Genomic DNA, 24,917 nt, shown 5'->3' with positions numbered 1-24,917 from the left:
TGAAGGGGAGAAAATTTTGCAAAGATTGATGGAACAAGTAGCTTCATTAGATGGTAGACCGACGACTATTACTTAGTATGTGCTTTTGATTTCACATGCAAAAATGATAGGAATATTTTTCCATGAATTTCAGGGGCCAATGATGGAGCTTGTGCATGTCAGACAACCTGATGTGGCGGTTCCTTATTGGTTCAATAATTGTAGAACGACAGAAACCTTTCTTCACGTTTTATCTCAAAGCCAATAGCATGAAATTTTCTATTACAACCACTAACTTTTTGTTTTTAGGTCATTTTCAAATATGGAATTTCCCTAATGGGCTGATTTGACTTAATGATGCTACATCTTCAGATTCTTTCTTCATGAATAGGTTCAAACCAATTTGGTTCGCATGGGGGACGGCATGATCAATTCAATAATTAAACTTAAATTTAATTTGAATCTTATAAATTGTAACACCTGCACAAATATCTCAAGAGCATTCAAGTTATTTAATCGAATTTTCAGTTGAGAGAAATTTTAATCAATTAAAGAAAAAGAGAGGAGGAATAGTTGTTTGATTTGATTTGATATTTGGTTTAATTTAAATCAAATTTAAATTTAAATTTTAGTTTAATAATTAGTTCAAATTCAATTTGAATTTTCTTTCTGTAATATCATATATCATGTTGATAATATTATTCAATTCATCAGCAACTCTATTACTATATATTCAATCATATTAAACGAGTTCGAGTTTGAGTTATTTATTATGAATTTAAGTCAAACTTAAGTTTGAATAAGTCTATATTTAGATTCAGTTCGGTTTGAATTCAATTCTTTTTTTTTTGCATAATTTTTTTATTTATTTGATAAATTATTATTGATTCTATTACAAGCGCCTGTTTGTGTGTGGAAAAATTTATTCTTGAATTTTTATATATAAATATGATATAAATTAATTTGTATTAAATTTTTTTCAAAAAAAAATTTGTATTTAGCAGGTGAGTAGCATTATATACGTGTATTAATAATAGACACAAATTTATGTATAAATATTGATATATTATTGTATAATTTTGTATTATTTTATCTTTAATTCAAAATCACCTGATAACATAATGACGTAGTATTATTTTTTCACAAGTTGTCCTCATTATTTGTACAAATAATTTTACATGGTCATCTTTTTGGGTTGTCTAACTATCAAACTAGTAAACTCCCAGTTTAAAATATAAAATTAGTAAAATTTTAAAAAAAAAATCACAACAATTTGCATATTATTTAAAATGTAAAATTAGTAAAATTAAAAAAATAAAATTAGTAAAATTTAAAAAAAAAAAAAAAAAACTCCCAGTTCTGTAAATTAGGTCAGCATCTAGCCCACTTGATCATAGCACAACAAAATGGAAATATACGTTAGTTCAAAATCCACTAAATTCTAATTCCAAAAGGAGACAGTCAACCGTTAGTCAACTACATTTTTTTATTTTTTTGTCAACGGAGAATAGAATGGGTGGAAATTTTTAAATAATTATGTGGATATTTCCTATTCATTATCACATGATCCTATAGGTTTTTATGTATATGATATTCGAATCGAATCACTATTTTTCATTATAAAAAGATGATTTTTTTTATAAAGTATATAAAAGGATAAACTTTTTATCTATAATAAAGTTAAACAATAATTTTACCCATAAAAAGGTTATAAATTTTTTTATCTATCCCTATTAATATTTATAAAAACTAAAAATTATATAAAAAACATTGGAGGATTTGTCGTTTCTCACTTTGATTTATTATTGTCGAGCTTTGTTTTAGTTGAATTTTATTATTTTCACCAACTCTAAAATCCCTTGTTGCCCACATAAGCCCCAAACACGTCCAGCTTTGTTGGCTTTCCTAAGATGTTTTCCAACAACCAAGAATTTAGTCTGAAAAAAATATATATATATAAAATAATTAAAATGAAAATATTTTGTTTGTACTATAAGAGATATAAATAATATTATGTATTATATTATAATAAATAATATATATCTTTTGAGTATTAAAAATAATGTTTGATTATGTCAAATCTGTGAAAAAATAAAAGTTGTAGTCAAAATTTGAATGAAAAATAGTCATTTGCCTATTATATTCTTGGTTATTTTATTTTCTCCTCGGAGATTAATAATTTTTTCAAAATGATAAAATTATATATATTAATAATATATATAATTTAAAATATAATAAATAATATATTATTATATAATTTAGGAGGATTGAGATGAAAAACTCTGACCACCCTAAATTCCTGAATATTTTCCAAACTCTTATCCTTTATGTTTTCATTGTTTATTTGACTATTTGTTTGTGTTTAATAAAAAATATTAACTCCTTCTCCAATCATTGTTTGCTATTAGTGTAATGTGTTAATATAATCAGGAGGTTTTAAATTAAAAATTAAGTATAATCCAATCATAGTTTATATGTCAAATTTATGATGAAGCTAAAAACACCCTCAAATTGTATCTGTTATACAGAAACTCCCTAAATATTATTAGTTTTCAATTGAACCCTTATCTAATAAACATCATAGTCTCCAAAGTACAGCATTCACTTCATCTTCCTCTTCCTCCTCGGCTCCTCCGTCCGCCGCCACTCCAGACTCAAAACAATGTCGGCTATGGAGTCTCTCATCCTCCAACTCCATGAAATCTCCGCAGTCAAATTCGGAAACTTCAAGCTAAAATCCGGCATCTCCTCCCCCGTCTACATCGACCTCCGTCTCATCGTCTCCTACCCCTTCCTCCTCCGCCAAATATCCTCCAGCATCATATCCTCCCTCCCCTCCTCCACCCGATACGACACCGTCTGCGGCGTCCCCTACACCGCCCTTCCCATCGCCACCTGCGTCTCCATTTCCAACGACATCCCCATGCTCATGCGCCGTAAAGAAATCAAAGACTACGGCACCTCCAAAGCCATCGAGGGCACCTTCAAGCCTCCAAGACCTGCTTAATCATCGAAGATTTGGTCACCAGTGGCACCTCCGTGCTCGAGACGGCGGCGCCTCTCCGTGCTGCGGGACTTGTTGTTAAAGACGCCGTTGTTTTGATCGACAGAGAGCAGGGCGGGAGGGAGAATTTGAAGGAGAATGGGATTGAATTGCATTCGATGATTATGTTGAGTGAGATAGTGAGGATTTTGAGGGAGAAGGGGAAGGTCGATGAAGAGATGCAGCGTGTGGTGATGAATTTTTTGGAGGAGAATAAGAAGGTGGAGGTGCCCAATATTGGGGCTGGGGCTAGGGCGAGGGTTAGGGTTAGGGGTTTGAGATATGAGGAGAGATTGAAATTGATGAAGAATGAAATGGGGAAGAAGCTGTTTGAAGTAATGGTGAAGAAGGAAAGTAACTTGTGTTTGGCTGCAGATGTTGCCACTGCTTCTGAGTTCTACAAATTGCTGACAAGGTCTTAGTGTTTCTGTTTTTGATTTTTTTTTATAATTATGACAATCATTGCTTTTAGCTTAGAATAGAAAATTGGGTTTTAGGGTTTAAAAGTCAAAGTCCCAATTTTTTGTTTCTTCAAGTGTTATATTTGAATTTGAAAGTTTGGCTTGTTAACTAAAATATTGTTACTTGTAACCACCGTGTGCCCAGTAATGTTACTGGGATCTGGTAAAGCATATATTTGGGAAAAGAAAGATTGTTTTATTAAAACATGTGTTTTGAAGTAACATGATGTAGCTTCAAAGATAGGACCGGCAAATGCACATGGGGGTGGGAGGTTGGTTGCTAATCTTGAGTTAGGTCTGAAGTTTTTGCCTGATTTATTTGTGGATTGATCTGGTCGATGCCAGGTTTTTCACTTTAGAGTAGCATTTTTGGTTGCCTTGTTCCTGAGATTAAGCAGTTTGCTTTATGATATTTGATCTGCGTTTACTTATTTATGTAATTGTTTTAGGACTTTATTGACAATTGATTATAACCTTGTTTGCCATTCGACGGATATAAAATAAACTGCTTTATCATCTGGTTTATAAGAAAATATGCATTTTTTTTCTGATTTATTTTTGAACTCTTATGTAGGTTGGACCAGAGATCTGCTTATTGAAAACCCATGTTGATATATTGCCTGATTTCACCTTGCCAAACTCTGAGCACTAAATCCCCGAACTTCTTTTGGCCAAATAATCATACTATATCTGCATTGTAGTTCAGCGCATTTTTTGAATTATTTGTTAATTATATTTATTGTCAAGTTACATCTAAAAATGTTTATTATTCTCCTGAAGATTGCAGAAAAGCATAATTTCCTAATATTTGAAGATCGTAAGTTTGCAGACATTGGTAATACTGTGACTATGCAGTATGAAGGGTAAGACTTGGCATCTTTTATTTTTCTCAATATCTTCTTTGTATATCCTTGCCCTGGCCTGAGGCCTATTGGTTCTGTTGTATTCAGAGGTGTATTCCGTATACTGGAATGGGCTGATATAATTAATGCTCATATAATTTCTGGACCCAGAATCGTCTATGGACTGAAATTGAAGATTAGTATAAACTGTAACTAATATCTGACTTTTAGTATGGCTCAACTTATCCTTTTCTATTGCTTTGCTCACTCTCGATGCATTTAGGGTTTGCCTCGTGGTAGGGGCTTGTTGCTGCTTGCTGAAATGAGTTCAGCTGGTAACTTGGCAACAGGAGAGTACCCAGCTGCAGCTGTGAAAATTGCTGAGGATCACTATGACTTTGTCATCGGCTTCATCTCAGTTAATCCAGCATCATGGTCAGGGGTAATGGTCAATCCAGCATTTATTCATGCAACCCCTGGAGTTCAAATGGCAAAGGGTGGTGATAATCTCGGCAGTACAATACTCCACATCCTGTAAATTCTGCTGTCCTCATTAGCTCTCCTGCATTGGGAACACCATTTTTCTTTTTCACTAGAACAGGAAGGATCAGCACATATCATAACTATATGGCTGATGATTACAATTTTTGTTTTCAATTTAGATGTACATTTTCAGCAATTTGGCATAATTATTTAGGTAGCCACAAGAAATAAAAATAGAATTTCAAATTCTGTGGACCAATCAATGGTAGTCCGAACAGGGCATAAATTTCTCTAACCAACTAATTGCAGAATTGTACAATGGCCATGCGATGTTGTCTTTTGGGTAGACATTGTCAACTTCATTAACTTGTTAGAAAAATGATTTTCCAGGTTATATACTATAGGGGCAGCGACATTATCATTGTGGGCGGTGGAATTATTAAGGCAGCCGATCCTGCAGAGGCAGTTTCTGAATACAGACCTCAAGAATGGGATGCATGCTTGGCTAAGTGCTCCTAACACCATTCTGGTCCGGCCCTATCACATGTCTGTATGTTTTGGTAATGAACAAAAAAACTGTGTTCAATTTATCACATTTCTTGCGCTTTTGAGTGCTGTATCATCTTCGTTCACTTTATCAGTTTTGTGAGGGTTTCCCCTTTGATAAAGCAACTAATAGTAAAAATGACTGATCCCAGTTCGAGAGTTTCGGTCTTCAGTCTTCCACGTCTTACTACTGTGCTATTGTCTAACATTATTAATAAAATTATGTATACTTATAATAAGTTTTAATTTGAACAATAATGATATATTACTATATAATTGAGTAATTTTGAATTAAGGATAAAGTAACATTTAATTACATGGTAATAAATCATTATTGGTATTCATTATAAGTTTATATTGTATTATTCCTAATGTTATCGTGTTAAAAAAAAAAAAGGTGTGTATTTCACACATGCCAACACGGTATGCACTTATCAGTTGGTTGGTTCTATGCACAAAAAGTCTCTTTCTCATGGTTGAGCAAGTTCTTGGATATAAAAATGGTTGGACATTCTTCAGCCAGTTTTCTCCTTAGGATCATGTTCCAGGGATCGTGGTCAAGGTTTGATCAAAGGTGAAAACTTGTACGATATATTATGTAACCAATAAGATGGTTTGTTTGGATTTAAGAGATTCGGAAGAAGTAAAAAGAAATTTATGTTTACGTTAAATAAAAGGGTGGATTTGAACCAAGTTGTCTTGGGTTCGAGTCTATTTTAAGCTAGAATGAGTTAAACTTAAATTGAAGTTTTAGTTTAACTCAAGTTCAAGGATTCGTCAGTATTGTTGCATTGAAAATTTTGTTTTTCAACAGTTCTACTTCTTTGACAATTTTTTATTCTTTGGTGATTTTTCTCTTCTTTGGCGAATCTTTTTCTTGTTGATGTTACCATTTACCATTTGAGATGGTTCAAATAAGTTTGAGTCAAATTCGAGTTCACCCTTGTCGAGTTTTGTTTGAATATACTCGTACTTGAATATATGATTGATGTTAACATTAGCATGTTTGAATTTAAGAGATTTAGAAAATGAAAAGAAAAAAGAAATATGTTTAATGTAGAGGTGGATTCAAGCCAAATTGGTTCAAACTTGAATCCATGTTAGTCTTAGGTGTGTTAAACTCGAATTGAAGTTTTAGCTTGGCTCAGGTTTGAGGCTCGTTAGTGTTGTCATATCGAAAATTTTCTTTTCTGATGATTTTTTTGTGACTTTTTTTTTCTAAAAACGACTCTTCTTCTTGCTAATGTTACCGTTTGTCATCTGAGCTAATTTGAATGGGTTTAAATTAAATTTAAATTGAGTCTTATTTAGGGACAGTACAAATCCAACCGTAGTTTTTTTTTTTGGGCTAAGTAAAAGCAAACCGAATTCAACATAGTTGATTGTGAGGTTGATGGACCAAAATATTATATTATGTTTTTATTTTATGCAATGAGATTATTAGTTAGGAAAAATCCAACTAAGAAGGGTTTAGTCCAATAATGAATAATATTTTTATAATAATAATAATAATTAGAGAATCACACCCATAATATGCATAAAAAAAATATCATATTAGAAAATTCAATTTCTAGTTTTCTTCATACTAATAACTTATAACTATCTTAATCATGATAGTCGTATTGTGTATAAAAAATTTAATTTTTTATATCATGTATCTATTATTGTATCGCATAATACATTTTTTTTAAAAATAAAATAATAAAAATTCTAATTGACACATTATCATTTTAGAAAATATCATAAATACTTTCAAAATTTTAAAATTTCTCATATATACTCCTATTACATCATTAATTTCTCTAAAAAGATATATTGATTTGTATAGATAATATATATTATATTGTATGATACATATCGTATCGTACATTACGTTTACTGTATCGTATTAAGTCGATATACTTTATGATACATATCGTTTTTCATTTGTATTATATCATATTATAAAATACATTTTGTATATCGTAGGATTTTTGATAACTATGATCTTAATAATTCACATGATTGTGCAATGAAAATTCATTAATTTGTTATACTATAAGTTAGATATTTAATGATTTTTTTAATTTTATAAGAAATACATTTTAGCTCAAAAATAGATTTCTAAATATATCCAAACATGGTTTCATAAAAACATTGTGTTTTATTAACAATATATAATTAAAAAAAGTAGACTAAAAACATATAATATAACAAGTCTATTGGGAAATTTATTATTTTAATTTGACATCTTTCAAGTTTAATATGTTCTTTAATGGTTTCTTGATAATACTAGAATTAAAGAAAAAATCGTTGTTGTAATCTCTCTCTCTCTTTTTTTTATATGTAATAAAAATATATCATCTGTATATCTAAATTATATACAAAAAAATATGTACTCATAATATTAGTCATTTTGAGATGGTGGATCATGAACTTCATCATCTTTTAAAGATGATAAAACTAAATATTATTATAAACTCATTTTTGTAACATTTAATTTAGATAATAGAAATTGTAAATGGTGGATATGACCCGGCCCACAAATAACCATAAGGCTTAAAGGCTTGAATTCCCACTTAAGATATAATGAAATCTTAAATACATACCCATTGATTTTCAAATTAAAACACCTACCCATCACTTAATTTTAGTTGAAATTTTATTCTTATGGTTTAGGGTAAAACCATCATTTTATTTATAATATTTAAAAAGTTATAATTTCATTCTTTTTTCTGTCTAGATTTTGAAAGCTAATAATTTTACATCATTTTTAAAACTTTTTTAATTTTAAAAATGATGATATACGTCTTTTCATCTTTGTCGATAAAGATATATCTTTGTCAATGGAGAAGAATAAAATTATAACTTTTTTAATATTATTGATAAAATAATTTTTACCCTTACTCATAACATAAAATTCTAATAGAAGTTTAATAATAAATAAATGTTTATATTTTTAAAAGTTAGTAAGTATATATTTGAGATTTTACTACACATGGGTGATGGAGGTGACTTGGCATAAAGCCAACTGCTAGCCAAATTTTTGATTTGCCGGGCCACAAGTCAAACTCAAGCGCTAGGTTTGGACTTTGTCATTTATAAGCTACAGCTTTGGAATCAGGTTCGGATTCTCCACTAATCGGTAAAATTCACTTGCCTCCCTTGAGGCTTTCTAATTTTCATCATTTGGGAAATATACTTGGACTACACTTATAAAATTAGGGGGTGTATAATTTGGTTTAAATAGTAAAACCAAACTAAATTGCTTAAAAATTATGATTTGATTTAGTTTGATTTGGGTTGATAAATTTTTAAAAAACCATTTTCAATTTAGATTGTAGTTTGGCTAATTTTCAAACTGAACAACACTATAAATCGTATTTTCTTTAAAATATATATAATTATATTTGGCATAATTTTTGAATAAGTAATAAGATATACAATTTTTTTTTCATTTTTATTTTATCTTTTTTTATATTTATATTGTATATATAATTCATATTTATTTTACATATTTATATTATATTCTAAAAAATTATAATTTTATTTAATAATAATATTTAGAATGGAATAATTTTAATAAATTCAAAACATAATTTAAATCAGACTAAATCATATTTTTTTAGTTTGGTTTGAAAATTTTCTAAATTGTTTTTTTAGTTTAGTTTAAAAATTTTTTTAAATCGTATCAAACTAGACCGTACACATCCTTAGATAAAATGATGATATATCATAAAAATTAAAATATTATATGTAAATTAGTCATTTTTAATACATATGTAATTTTGAAAATTTTTTGAAGCTACTAAACTTACTTTTGTGTGCTGTAAAAAAGAATGAGCACAATAGCTAAAATATTTAATGGAAGTATGTAACGTAAACTCACCCTTTAACGTTATACTTACCTAAAATTATTGCATGCTAATTATAATGGAAATTTCAAAAAGACCGCAGGCCGAAAGCCCAACAGCCCAAATCGGCGTACAAGCCTCAATATTTTATGCATTTATAGAAAACTTTTTCAAAACAAAAGTTCAAAAGAAAAAAAAAAATCTCCCTCGGTACATGTGAGGGGCTACAAAGACATAACTAAAGGCTATGGGTTACTGGCTTCGACTTTAAGATTTGTTTGCAAGTCATTGGCATAGCAGCTGGATTGTCTTTATTAATATTAATACTGTAGATCTACATATTTGCTGTTGATATTTCTGATTGTCTCAAGTGTTCTATCAAATATTAGCTCTTGATGTTAGATCTATACTATTTCTTTAGATCTGATATTCACTTCACTCAATCTACAACATATCTGTTATTTGCTATTATTTGTTCAGATATTTCATCAAATCTCAGAAATTCCTTGCAAGTTAACACAGTTGAGACATGTTGTTACAATGCCAATGTATGACATTCTCTGTTGTGTTTGCTCTCTGAGAATTGCTATCTTGTGAAATTGCCTTGAATCTGTATTATGTCAATTTATGCTGCTATGTTTCCCATGTTCACACCTGCTTTTGTGATTTCAAGTGTTGAATTGTTATGCTAGTGTATGTGGTGAAATGCTGACATTGTGAAATTGTCTGAGGTCTGGTAATTCTTGTTTTTTCTTCTTCTCTTCCTTTCTTTTGTCTTCTTCTTCTCCTCCTCCTCCTTTTTGTTGTTTTTTGTTTTTATTGTGAAATTGCCTGTGAATGTAATTTTGGGTGGTTTCTAAATGATTACAAGAGAAGAAAAACTAAATAGGATGAAGAGATATTACAGTAAAAGTCTATTAACTGTAGTGTGAATGATTAAAGAAGATAACAGAGACCTAACACATGAAGATTGATTAAGATGTAAATTCTGTCAGTTTGATTGAGAGTTTTCCAACTATAGAGACTTTGACAAGACATTGGCATTGTTCATAAAGACCAGCAAAAGAAGAAGAAGGGACTAGAAACGCGAGAAAGGCTTGAGATAAATTTTTTCTCATCCTTATGGTTTCAAATTTTTTACATTTAGTTTTTTATTTCAAATATTATATTTTGAACCTTCTTTTTATCAAATTGTTTTATTGTTTTATTTTTATCCTTTAAAAGGTGTTGGTGGAAGCCATTGCTTATAAGAACAAAATGGTCAAACTATAGAATAACAAGTTATTGTGGAAGCAAGCCCTAATCAAGCCCATAGAATGTTGGAGTAATTAATGATGGACTCAATTTGAATCTATAACTAGGAGTAGATTCAAACTGAATCATCTTGACTTAAATTAGTGTTTGACCCAATTTGTGTTGAATTTATGTTGGTGTTTCAAGTTGATAACTCGATTGGAGTTCAGTTCAAATTTTCGTTTAACAACACTCTTTATTTCGTTAATATTATTGTTCATTATGTTGATAATACTATTCATCTAGTCAGTAACTCTCACCTCAACAATGACCTTTAACAATGCTTTTAACTAATTTAATCAAACTCAAATTAATTATTTAGGATTCAAGTCAAACCATGTTCAGACTCAATTTGAACCCATCCCTCTATATAATATGAATTGTGCAAAGTCAAGATATATTTAATAAATTGAACTACCAATATTTTGGTAAGTAAAAGTGAATTCAAACTAAACCACACCCAAATAAGTAAAAGGCCATTTTTTAAAACTTGACCTAAAGGAAAATAGTTAGTTTTTAGGGTTTTAAGGAAAAAAAAAATTAAATTTTAATTTATTTTTAATATTACAGATAAAATAATGATTTTATCATTGAAATCATTAATTTTAACCATCTATAGGTGGGTAAATGAGATTTTCAAAGTTAACAGAGAAAACTTGAGATAACAACATACTTTGAGTGGGAAATAGTCCTTTGGCCATAGAATATTTAAATAGATTTAGAACTTTCTTGATTTAATTTTCATAGGCAGATCAACCTACTAGAATTAAGGTGATACTATTCACCCAATTGGTAGCCTAAAATATCAATCACCAATTGGCTCTTATCTGGGTGTGGTTTAGTTCAAATTCACTTTTACTTACTAGAATATTTGTAGTTCATTTATTAGATATATCTTGACTTTGCACAATCCATATTATATAAAGGGATGGGTTTAAATTAAGTCTGAACATGGTTTGACTAGAATCCTAAATAATTAGTTTAAGTTTAATTGAATTGGTTTAAAGTATTGTTAAAGATTATTGTTAAGATGAGAGTTACCGATTAGATGAATAGTATTATCAACATAATAAACAATAATATTGACAAAATAAAGAGTATTATCGAAAGAAAATTTGAGTTGAACTTAAATTGAGTTATTAAATTGAAACACCAACATAAATTCAACACAAATTAAGTCAAATACTAATTCAAGTCAAGATGATTTGGTTTGAATCTAATCTTAGTTATAGAATTGGATTGAGTCCATCATTAATTACTTCAACATTTCGTGGGCTTGATTTAGGCTTGCATCCACAATAGCTTTTTATTCTATGGTTTGACTGCTTTGTTCTTCTAAGCAGTGGCTCCCACCAACCCCTTTATCAGAATGAAACAATAAAACAATTTGAAAAAAGAAGGTTCAAACTGGACTGGATCGATTGGTAAGACTGACCAAGAAGTAATGGCTTTTGGCCTATAGTCTGTTTGAAATTTCTATAAGGGAAATTGAAATTTTTACGGCTATTTTATTTTGTGTATATAAAAGTATCACCTATCCTAAAGCTTTAACAAATATATCACAACAGTAATCATATTTTCCAAAATACTTCTCTTTAATATTTCATGCACAAATTCTTTTACTTCTTCTCTGCAACTTTTTTTTCTCTTCTTTCTCTTCTTCCAAATTGATGAAAGAATCACTCTCTCTTCTTCCTCATCTTCAAAAACAAAAGAAGGAAGGAAAAAACTAAATTCCTCATATTAAAAATTCTTCTAAGTGAAGATATAAAAAAAAAAGAGCAACCCACAAAAAAACTCAATCACATTCATTTTATACCATGAAAGAAATGATTATCGAAAAAGATCATTTAGTAGGATTTAACTGGAAAAAAAAATTAACATTCCAGGATTAAAACTGAAAAAAAAAAATTTTACGTTAACAATTAAAAAAAAAAGTGAAAGTTGCTAGGCTTTCTGGGTTGGCGTTGATATATATACATATAAGGGTTGGCGGCACCAACCCTTATATGTATATATATTATTAAATTATATTATTATATTAATATTAAAATTATATATTATTATAATATTAAAATATAATATATTATATATATTATATTATATATTATAATATAAAATATTATAATATATAATATTATATATATTATTATAATATTATATTATATTATAATATATTATATATTATATAATATATTATAATTATATTATAATGTATTAATATTATATATTATAATATATAATCTAATATATATAATATAAAATATATCATATATAATATATATATATATATATATATATATATATATATATATATATATATATATATATATATATATATATATATATATATTATATACATATAAGGGTTGGCAGCACAGGGTTGGCATTTAACGCCGACCTTTAAAAATTAAAAAAGCGCCAACCTTTTTTTTTTTTCAGTTAAATGTCCAGTTTTTTTTTCACTTAAATCCTTAAATATCCATTTTTTATCTTTTTCCAGTTAAATACTGTTACATGGTCTTCTCCCATCGTCATTTCCTCCAAGGTATATACAGTGAATGTGTTTGAATTTTTGTGGGTTGCTCTTTTTTTTTTAAATCCTTACTTTGAAAAATTCTTAATATGAAAAATTTAGTTTTTTCCTTCCTGTTTTTGTTTTTGAAGATGAGGAAAAAGTGAGAGTGATTCCTTTATCACTTTGAAAGAAGAGGAAGAAGAGAGAAAAAAGTTGCAGAGAAGAAGAGAGAGAATTTATGCATGAAAGATTAAAGAGGGGTATTTTGGGGAAGGTGATTACTATTGTGGTATATTTGTTAAAACTTTAGGATATGTGACAATTTTATATACACGGAATAAAATAGTGGTAAAAATTTCAATTTCTCTTTCTATAATAGTGAGCATTCCTGGGGATATTACATCCCCCCTGCCCCCTTAAACAACTAAACCAACAGTAAGTCTTCTTCACACACGAGTCAATGACAGTGACAATGATAGTAACAATAACAATAATAAGACGTGCATCAAGTCAAACGTTAGAGTTGGAGATGGATTTGGCTACAGAGCTTGCATATCTCCCAATAGTGCGTTGGTTCACCTTCTCCCTCGAGTCATCGCCTGCTAGACTGAAGCATATCGGCAAGTACTCTTCTTTCTCCCCACAAAACTCAGCTTGGATGAAAAATGGCTCGGCTTGATTTGATTCGAGTGGCTTGATTTTGTAGCTCAAATCAATAGTTTAAATTCGTAAATTGATTTGATTTGAATTATAGATTAAGATTTCTAGTTTGAGTTCGTAGTTTATTGATTAATTTGAGTTTGACTCAATTTTATAACTTGAATTAATGGTTTAAATTTGTAGCTTGATTCGATTTAAATTAATATTCAAAAATTCTAATTCAACCCACAAATTTCAATTGAATGAAGTCACAAATTTGAATTTCTAATGGCTTGGCTCAAATTCAATTTTAATTCGTTAAACCAAAATTAAGCCCGACCCAAATGAAAAATGGCATTGTCTGCAAAAATGTAAGCCACTCCACGTGTCATAATCTGGAGAGATACTGTAAAATAAAGTTCTACAAACGCGGCTCCCATTAATATTTTCCACAGACCTCATTTAAAAATAAAATTTTTTAAAATTTTCTCTTTCATTTAACTACAGGAAAGATCCAAACTCAGATCTTTCGATTCTCTTTCATTTAACCACTTTGAAGGAAAGTGTTCTTCCAAGGTTTTTATTTTTGTGAGAAATCTGTCCATTATCAGTGCCAAAGACCACCATTGTCCGTTGTTCTTTTTGAGAAACTTTAGTTCTCTTTGTCAAAATATATATTGAGTCTATAAATATGAAGATCAAAACTTATATTACACAAAATTAATTGACTTGTGTTAAGGTTCAATCTCTCACACTTATATATCACTCACTTATATTGCATTTATTAGATGTGAGACTTTAGTCTCTAACACCCTTCCTTAAGTGCAACCACTATAGCTGTTAGACTCGCAAGTTAATTGAGTCCGTTTTTGGACAGGTGTATTGTCATTTGTATCTAGGAATACTTTAAGTTGTTAGGTCTACCATCTGACTTGTGCTTTGATATCATGTTGTGAATATAATGGACTTACAATTGTGGAGATTGAAACCTATATTACACAAAATCAATTGACTTGTGTTAAGATCCAATCTATCATACTTATATTGATTTTATGAGATATGAAATTTTAGTCTTCAACGTCCTCTTTCAAATGCAACCATTACAAGTTGTTAAGCCCATTGTTTGGCTAAATCTATTTGGAAGGGTGCGTTGTTACTTGTATCCAAAAATGCTTTAAGTTATTAGGCTCATCGTTTGACTTGTGCTCTGATACTCTTTTATTTAACTTATCATATGCGAGCTACCATTTAAAAGAACAAAACCTAAACCCTAAACCTGTTCATCTGTGGCACCGGAGACTGACATCCATTGTTCCCATTGTCTTCCACGTTTTTTCACTAACCTGTTCGTCATGCTAGCAGTGGCGGAGATGGGTGTATCCTCCACTTTCTTCAATAGTTCTTTTAGGGTTTATATTTATGTTGTTTTGACATTTTTTGAGGGTTTATATTTATTTTGTTTCGACTTTTTTTGACAAACCTGTTCGTCATGCTAGCAGCGGCGTCGGAGACCGACTTCAGTTATTCCATTCTTTGTGTTATAAATTGGTATAGACGGTAAGTTCTTCCACTTTCTTCCCTATTCAGTGTATATGCGTTGTGAGTCTGCCCTGCTATAAACTTCAGTGTATGTAATTTGATACTTTCTTGTTTGTTTGTTTTTTCTCTACTATAAACTTCAGCGGATAATTTCTTGTTTGTTTTATTTAATATTAAAAAATAATTTAAAAAATATATATTAGTAGAAATGTGAAGTTATATATTTTTAAAAAATTAAAATTTAGGAAGAAATTATAAAACTAAAAAATATATTAAAAATGCCGGCTGCCTGTTCCTCTTACCAGACATGACTCAAGGGGAATGAGGCAGTATGGTCCGAAATGCTATATTTTTTTGTTGTTTATAATTTATATATATTTTTTATATTGTGCATTCCTCATTGGGACAAAGTAACTGAATATATACACGTTTTTTGCTTATGAAAATGATTTTGCAACATTTTCTTTTAATCTGCTGTGGACAAAACGGTTATTAAAATAAACATTACTGATTCCTAATTTTGAATTGTCAAACACCCAACATTTGGCAACGCATCAAGATATAGGCTGGGACGCCAAATCAGTGGTTCAAAGTTTCTTTTAACCTGAAAGTTTATTCAAAACGGTATATTAACTTCAAAGTTTCAATCACAAGCAAACCTGCTGCTTTCTTTCAACTACTTGTGTATAAATGAAAATTGCAAACCAGTATACAAATGAATAAATGTTTTGCAGGGCATATTAAATTTGATAACTACTAGTCTGGAAAATGTCAAGTTGTTGCGGTTGATCAGTCGCTGGATTCTGGATTTGTTTATTTGTAGTTAGTGCAGGTCTGTGCTGCTTGGCTGCTGGGTTGAGGGCTTCTGTTTTGCCTTCTGGAAAATATCAGCATTTCCCTTTCCTCTTTTTGTATACTTATTGGTGCAGCCTCCTCAATCTTGTGCATTTGTTTGTAAAAGAAAAGGGTTCAATTACAATTGTTGTAATCAATGTTTTGGACCTCCCTGCTATGCTCTCCTTTTGATCATAACTGTGTCGTTTGTCTACGGTGTTAGATTTTCCGGGACAGCAGATGGGTGAGTTTTCTGTTGCAGTAATTGCTGGATTGAGCTGTGCTTGATGGTTAAATTATACGAATTTTTTCTATTTCTAGTTTTCGACAACTGAATAATTATACTTTCGTTTCGTGTTTGTATTGATTGCATGCACAAGATTGTAATTACAAACATCTTTATTTATTGTAATTTATTTTGATTAAACCAATGACATTCCTTGTAATTATTGATTAATTTTATTAGCTTCCCTTTCCAAATAGGATACTGCTTTGTTATAATCAAAATGCTTTCATTTCATAAATGCATGAATGATATTATGCATTCTTTCTGATATTTATATACTGCTGGGTGTCAAAATGATAAAAAACTTAGGATTTAATTTTAGAGGCATTTAATTTTCTCGCATAATAATAATTTTAGAGACAATTTTATTTACCAAAATGATAATTTTATTGGAGGAACTTTGCTTTCCTCCCCAAAACTTAGATTCTTTTTTAAAAATATTTTTAATTTTGTCTCAAAATGATACTTCTAAGAAATGAAATTTTAATTCCATCCACTAAGCTTAACACTAAATTTTAGAAACAAAATTTTTAGGAGCAAATTCAGTTTGGTCTTATAATAGTGCCTTCACAGGGGACGACACCAAAACTTAAGATGACATTTTAATTTCAAGCTAAAATGATTGGAACAAAAGATATTAATTAATTTACACCTAAACTTTTTTAGGGAAACTTTTAATGAATTTAAATTTTTAGGCAAACTCAACATTTATTCTAATAATACCTCTCTAGTAATTATCGTTCTTCAGTTATATATATTTTTTTAACAACATACTTCAACATAATCCCATTGATTGTAAGTTTGATAATTTATGAATCAAAACATTCATAAATTTGTTCTAAAACATTTCAATTTTTGACTTAATTATTGATATATACAAATCACAACAAAAAACAGAACAGATAATAGTAAAAGTGCGAGTGTAACAAGTGCCACTACTGCTAGAATTTGGCTTTCTTCTCTCTCAACGACAACACAATCAAGCCTAGTTAAAATATACTACATACGAACTATTTGCAAATAAATATCACAATCAAACCTTAAACCAAACGCATCAAATTGAAACCGAGGAGAAAAACCCATTTTTAAACTTAATAACCCTAAATTGAGGCAAGAAAACCCATTTGAATCCTTAACACGCCTTGAATTAGACTTATCTCAGATAACATTGTAGAAATCCTATTGTCTTTGTCGATATTCGAAATGAAAAAAATTGAGTCGTCGTTATGGGTTCCAAATGCGACATTGAGCTGTTGCTTCAAATGGGAAAAGGCTAAGTTTTTGTTAGATTTTGCACAAAAGGGTAAAATAGATAATTCGAATATATTTTACTTATAAAAATAAGTGTTTCAAATATTTACTTAAAAAGATTTAGGCGCAAAAATATTTACTTATTTTAATTAATACCCTTTAAAACACATCAATTCCTTTTCAGCCAACATAAATAATTTAATTATTGAGAGACCCAAAGACGGTAAAAATCAAAATTCAAAATTAAAGTTAAAAAAATGAAATTCTCTGTAAGCGAAAAAGCTCTGAAGACATTCGCAGCTCCGTCACTGCCTTGCACTTGTAGGAAACGAGCTTGTCATTCAAGCTTCTTCTTCTGAGGTTCTCTCTCTCTCGTTGCCTGTTCTCGTCCTTTAATTTCACGATTTCATGGTCATTCGAGCGCTTGACTTGATTTGAATTTTCTAATGGATTTTTAGTTGATCACACGTAGTGTTTATTTGATTATTCCTTAATTATGCTTCGAAATGCAACGTTTTGATCTTGATTAGGGTTGCTTCTTGGCTGTAGATTTTGGAGAGTATAAACTGATTAATTAGATGTATTTATTAAAATTTTCAGAAAATAATCTGAGATAAAGTGAAAGAAATAAAAAGAAGAAGAATATACTAATTATTACTTACCGAGCTCTGATTAGTTGCTGAGAAGTTCAAAGAAAGAAAGAAGAAATTAAAGTTACAAATTCTATATTGTTCGTTGTTTTTCTTTCTGAAGAGTTAAAACTTAGATGGAATTGGTATTGTTGTCTTTCTGTGCTTTTCTTGATGAGATGTTATACAATTTCAGGTGAAGGTACTGGTCTCCTAAGCCGTCATAGCACATATAGACATGATCTTAAAATTTACAGCTTTGATGAGGGCAGTGTCCAGGTAATGTTTGAGTGATGCAGATAAGATTATAGAATTAATCTTTGAGGCCTTCATGTTCATGTATGATTTGGTACATAATTATGGCCTTTGGCGTTGTCTCTGACATCTTTAGTAAGTTGCATCATAAAGAAGTTATTTGTCAGCAGGTGTCTGCAGCTGCATTTGCCACAGACCTCCTTGACCTTGAAGGACAGTTGATGCTAATCCTGGTTCGTACTCTACTTGTTTGATAAAATTTTATGGCTCTGTTAGCCAAATACATGCATCATATTACTGATTAGTATATTTTATGAATGTATGCATATGTTTAAACATGAATAATAGGCCAATGTTATGTGCATTGTACATGATTGACCAATTTTAGATATGTTAACCTATTGATGTGAATCTAGTACTACCACTAAATTTTAGACATGTTAACCGGCTGCTAAAAGATTCTGGTTTGCATGTGGTTTTAATTGTCTTCATTCATTGGATTGTTGAGTTTCCAACTTACCTAATTTACTAGGTCTCATCGTTACTTGTAGAGAATGTGGGACTGGAAAATGTGTCTGGTAATTCCTTTGGTTTCTTTAGGATTTATGCCCAGACCATTTTCTTCCCTATTGTTTGCTTGTGACATGATGATACCTCTGGGTATGGCTTATAACAGTTCTGTTTTTCTTACCTTGAAGCTTGGATTGGTTAAATTGTGACCTTAAGGGCGCCTATTAAGTCATTAAAAAGCAAATGTTTAATTGTAACAATGCAATCTTTTACAAGAAAGCAAAAAAGACCTGTACTTTTATGGTCTTAGCAGACATAGTTACTACACTCTATGAGATTATTTTGTAACTTACAACTAGCATTATGGAGGTGGGGCTGGCATGCAGATTTTTGAATCACATTTAACTTTATGGAAGATTGGAATATGCCATTTGAGCAGGGTGTAATTTTACCTCAGGTAATTATATCATAAAAATCCTAAATAATGGCTTCTGATTGGATCTGGTCTGGTCTTCCTCAGGTAATTGGTAGACCTAGAGTACTACTTGAGGAGCATTTCTTTAAGACCAGATGTTCTGCTTGAAACTTCTTGACATTTAATGCTGGGTCTTGAATACAGCAGCAAGTTCTCTCATCATTGCCAGATAGTTATAATGAACTCTTAGATTTTGCTTCTCACACAGTTGAGGTGGGGCCATTTCAATTTGGCTGCAATTTTGTTGCAGTGCTGCCATCAGAGAATTTAATTTTTTAATACAGAACAGGAATTAGTTAAATTTGGGATGCCTTCCTGCTTATTTGTAGGCTTATGTGTATATCCATGGGAATGCATCTAAGATTTTTATTTTGTTTTATTTTTCACTGATCTCAGCGTGGTGACTAGTTGGCTTGGTGCAGTTATTGTATTTTGATCGAGATGGGAGTAGTGGAATGAGCCTTGCACTGCAGGTATCAAGCAGCTCTCTTCTGTTGTTTTTTTAGTGTCTGTTGTATTTTGTTTTATATTTCCACTGAAGCAAGTGCACTTTCCATTTGTCTATGAAGGTCTCTTCACTCCAGGGAGGGGGCAGGGGTGGTATGCATTAATGACATAAGATAGAATTGCCTCCTTGAGTTCTTTTAATTAGCTCTGAACTGCATGTGCAGCAGTGTATTTTGGTTACAAGGTTTATGTTCCATACTTACAGGAGTCTATTCCTTTCAATTATAACACTATTATGCATACTAAAATGTCTTGCTCATCTTGGTTTACCTTCTTAGAAAAATATTTGGGAATAGATCATGCCTGCACTAGTCTTTCTAACTTGTGCAAAGAGGGTTAAGCCCCTATTCGACTGAGTACACTGTATTTCTTTATGTTATTGTTTCATAATCCTGTTATCCTGTGCCTTTAATTCTTAGATTACTAGAGAAAAAGCTACTCCTTGATTAATCAAAGCCAGTATCTGTGGTATTTTCCTTGCACTGTTTTCTATACTCTGTGAAGGGAATGCTAGGAGTCTCAGATAAACTAATTCTTGGGTTAATTTCATCTTCTGTGATAGTTTTAGTTGTTAGGTTGGTCTCTCCAGCTCTTGATATAAGAATGAATTTTTTTCTCAGTTCTAAATTATCTTTCATTTCATATTAGACCTTTGCTTATTGTTGCATGCAAATATCATCACTTTATTTTTAAGTGACCACATCCATTCTATATTTGAACTACCTCTTAATTAGCATTTAGCACCTCTGTTTATCTTTTTGCCTTTTTAAATCATACACAAGTTATTTGATCTCTCCCTAATGCAGGAGGACAACACAAAAACTGAGAAGGTGACAGCTGCTGGCATGTATTTTCTTGGTTTCCTGGTTCACTGGTTAGATCAAACAGCCAACTTGGTAAGTCGATGACAGTGTAATATATCTTGGTGACTCATCATGTTTGCGTTTTATTTTGCTCATTTTTGAAGTTATGTTTTATAATTCTTTTTAGCTGGCTGCTGCAAAGGATCCAGATGCTGCCAACTTTAAAAGACTGGATATCTTTCAGCCATGTGAAATAACTGAACTGAAGGCAGGCACACATACATTTGCTGTTTATGGTCACTTCTTTAGTTTCTGTTCAGTGCATGTGTTGTATTTTTCAATATTCGTTTGGGTGAACTTTTTTGTTTCTGTTACATTTCTTCCAGGTGATGTTCTTTTTTTTTTAAGTGCAAGCTGCACAATAGAAGCCCTCTGTGCTGCCCCTTATGAAGAAGAGAAGGAGAATCTTAGAGCTGTGGAAGCTCATTCTGAAGGAAAGATATTTGAGTTGTGGTTAATCGCTAATCCATTGAAAATCATTCATGTGCTTCTTCAAGGTAAAAATCGTAATTTGTGTCTTTTTAATGCTCTATTTTAGTTTCATTATTTTACAAACTATAGACAAACATATAGCTAAGTAATTGTTAAAATGATTATTAATAATTACTGTTGTAGACTTGTCTAACTCACGTATACTTATTTTGCTTGTTTTGACATGCAGCTAATATAAGAGCGGTGCCTTTTTTGACATCCAAATAGAGAAGAAAGTGGCGAACATATTGGCATCCAATTAACAAAAGTAAAACTATTTTACCACTAATGAGTGACGCATTCTATGTCTTTTGTTTGTAAGTTAGTTATATTTTTGTTATTACTTAGTTATTAGTTGATTTATAGTAATAACAATTTGATAATAATACATGTTTTTTAATTAGTTGAAAAAATGTTTAATATAAATTGTTGTACTTCAATTATCCACGTGACTATTATTTTTCATTTAAAATTAAAATTCTCCTTCCAATGTCACCATACAAATGAAAACGAGATTTTTTTACCTAATTTATCATACAACCAAGGATTAAAAAAAATTATCCCCAAGTCATCACACAATTAAAGACGAAAGTTTTTGTTTTCAATTTATTATGCAGTTAAGGACAAAAAAAATTCTCTCCTTAATTTATTATATAATTACGAGCGAAAAAAATTGTCTTTAATTTATTGTACAATCAAAAGACTAACAAAAATTGTCTCTAATTTATTATATAATTAAGGATGAGAAATTTTATTATGTATTTATCACACAATGAAAGATGAAAAATTTTGTCCCAATTTTTTGTACAAACAAAGGCGAAAAATTTTGTCTCTAAATATTTTTTTTGGACAAAATAGAGTTACTTGACACAAAATAATTCATTTATGGATAAAAAATTTCATCTCAAAATGTGTATTATTTTATGAGGAAATACTATTTTGTCCACAATGACTAATTATTGGGGACGATCGTTTTTCATGAAAATTACACTTTGGTAACATGCATTTTCGTACGATTTTATTTTTTATCCCAATTGACCATTTAGGATGAATTTTTTATTTTTTTTGACAAAAGTTTTCATCACCTTAATGAAATTTGTTGTAGTGAGTAAACATGTATATTATAATCTATTTTGACAAATGGCACCAATTTATTACATGAAGTTTATATGAACTTGTATGGTAAAAATGTTTTCATATCTTTTGATCTATATTGGTACAGAAATATATAACTATACAAGAGACTAAATCTGGTAAGAATCCTAGAGAATAAACATAATTGACAGCTTTAATTGACAACTATTCATTAGCTATTAAAATACAAACAAATCACACTAATTTAGCCTAATTAACATACAAACAAATCACACTAATTTAGCCTAATTAACCCGTGAATCTTGCAACACTCCCCCTCAAGCTGGCTTGAAGATGTCTTCCATAGCTAGCTTGCTAACTAGAAGTTCAAACTGTCCTTTGTGTAGCCCTTTGGTGAGTATGTCTGCTATTTGATCTGTAGTTGGTACATAGGAGAGACAAATTAACCCACTTTCAATCTTCTCTTTGATGAAGTGTTTGTCAACCTCAATGTGTTTCGTTCTGTCGTGTAAAACCGGGTTGTGAGCGATTGAAATGGCTGCCTTGTTATCACAATATACTTTTATAGGATAAGACACCGAGATCTTCAAGTCTTCAAACAATCTTTTCAACCAAATTGCCTCGCTAATCCCATGAGCAAGAGACCTGAACTCAGCCTCAGCACTACTTCGAGCCACAACATTTTGTTTTTTACTCCGCCATGTAACAAGATTTCCTCCAATAAAGGTGCAGTAGCCTGAAGTAGAACGTCTGTCAATAGTACAACCGGCCCAATCTGCATCAGTGTAGACTTCTATTTGTAGGTTGTTATTCTTCCGAAACATAAGACCTTTTCCAGGAGTTCCTTTTAGGTATCTTAGTATTCTATAGGCTGCATTAAAATGTTCTTGTCCAGGTGAGTGCATATATTGGCTAACCATACTCACAGCAAAAGCAATATCAGGACGGGTATGTGACAGATAGATTAACTTCCCTACAAGTCTTTGAAATTTTTCCTTGTCAGTCACATTTTCAGCTTTAGCTGGATCAAGTTTCAAGTTAGCATCAAGTGGAGTATCTGCAGCTTTACAACCTAGGAGACCTGTTTCACTGAGAAGATCAAGGATATATTTCCTTTGGTTTACAAAGATACCCTTTCTTGATCTAGCGAACTCCATGCCAAGGAAATATTTTAACAATCCTAGATCTTTAATCTCAAAATCTAGTGCCAACTTCTTCTTTAAGTCTGCTAATTCTTCAGAATCATCACCTGTCAAAATTATATCATCTACATATACGATTAAGATAGAGATTTTACCTTTCTCCGATCGCTTATAAAACATTGTGTGGTCAGCCTGGCTTTGATGATAACCATGGCTTTTCACAGCTTTTCCAAAACGTTCAAACCAAGCTCTCGGAGACTGTTTAAGGCCATATAGGGATCTTTTAAGTCTGCAGACTTTATCTTGTCCCATCATCTCAAATCCTGGAGGTAGACTCATAAACACCTCTTCTTCTAAATCCCCATTCAAGAACGCATTCTTGACATCTAATTGGTGTAATGGCCAATCATAATTAGCAGCTAAAGACAATAATACCCGAATGGAATTGATTTTTGCAACAGGGGCGAAGGTTTCCTGATAATCAATTCCGTATGTTTGAGTAAACCCTTTAGCAACTAATCTTGCCTTGTATCTCTCAATACTTCCATCTGCTTTACATTTCACTGTAAACACCCATTTACACCCAACGATTTTTTTATGTTTGGGTAAATCAACAACTTCCCAAGTTCCATTTTTCTTCAGAGCATTAATCTCTTCCATTACTGCTGATTTCCAGTCAGGATCATCAAGTGCTTCTTGTATGTTTCTTGGGATAAATAAGTTAGATATTTTAGATATAAAGGCATTATGTTTCTTTGAGAGTTTAGCATAGGAAAAATATCGGGATGTAGGATGAGAGATACGTTTAGCTTTCCTAATGGCTATAGGAATATCTAGATCACTAGACTCAGTATTAGGTACTGGATAAAGAATAGAATCATCATTTTGGTCATTAGGAACATGAGTATGAATAAGAGGAATGTTACCTGGAGTAGTTTCAGGTTCTGTTCTCGGAGCAGCTGATTGAACTGGTGCTAAAGGAACCATGACCCTTTTTTTATGACCTTTCTTCCTTGAATGAGTTAGGAGCTCTTTACCATGTTCTGTGAGAACTATAGGTAGTATTTCTCCCCCTGTTGAGGATTCAGAAATCTTTGGCAAAATAGATTCAGGATCACTTGTTTCCTTAGTATTATTAATTTCCTCTTTATTTAAAAGTTTATTTTTAGATATGGGACCAGGTATAAAACCGATAACAGGTGTAATAGGATTAGTAGAATCAATGATTTTAGGTAAAGGAATAGTAGAAATATCCCAAAAATTTCCTTCTTCTCCTATCTCCCCCTGAAGAGAAATTTTTTTAAAGAAAGGTTGACTTTTAAGAAATGTAACATCCATAGAAACAACTATTTTTTTAGTTTGTGGATTAAAACACTTGTACCCTTTTTTGTTTGGAGCATAACCAATAAAAATACATTTTTCT

At 30.9% G+C, this 24,917-nt stretch overlaps 1 pseudogene; it reads left to right on the top strand.

The window, feature by feature from the left end:
• Positions 1 to 103: 103 nt before the first annotated feature.
• On the top strand, positions 104 to 21,697 carry LOC123208476 (annotated as a pseudogene).
• Positions 21,698 to 24,917: the final 3,220 nt, after the last annotated feature.

The sequence above is a fragment of the Mangifera indica genome, chromosome 2, assembly GCF_011075055.1.
Source record: "Mangifera indica cultivar Alphonso chromosome 2, CATAS_Mindica_2.1, whole genome shotgun sequence".
Lineage (NCBI taxonomy): Eukaryota > Viridiplantae > Streptophyta > Magnoliopsida > Sapindales > Anacardiaceae > Mangifera > Mangifera indica.
The sequence above is the reverse complement of the archived record's forward strand: the minus strand, read 5'-3'. Positions and strand labels throughout refer to the sequence as shown.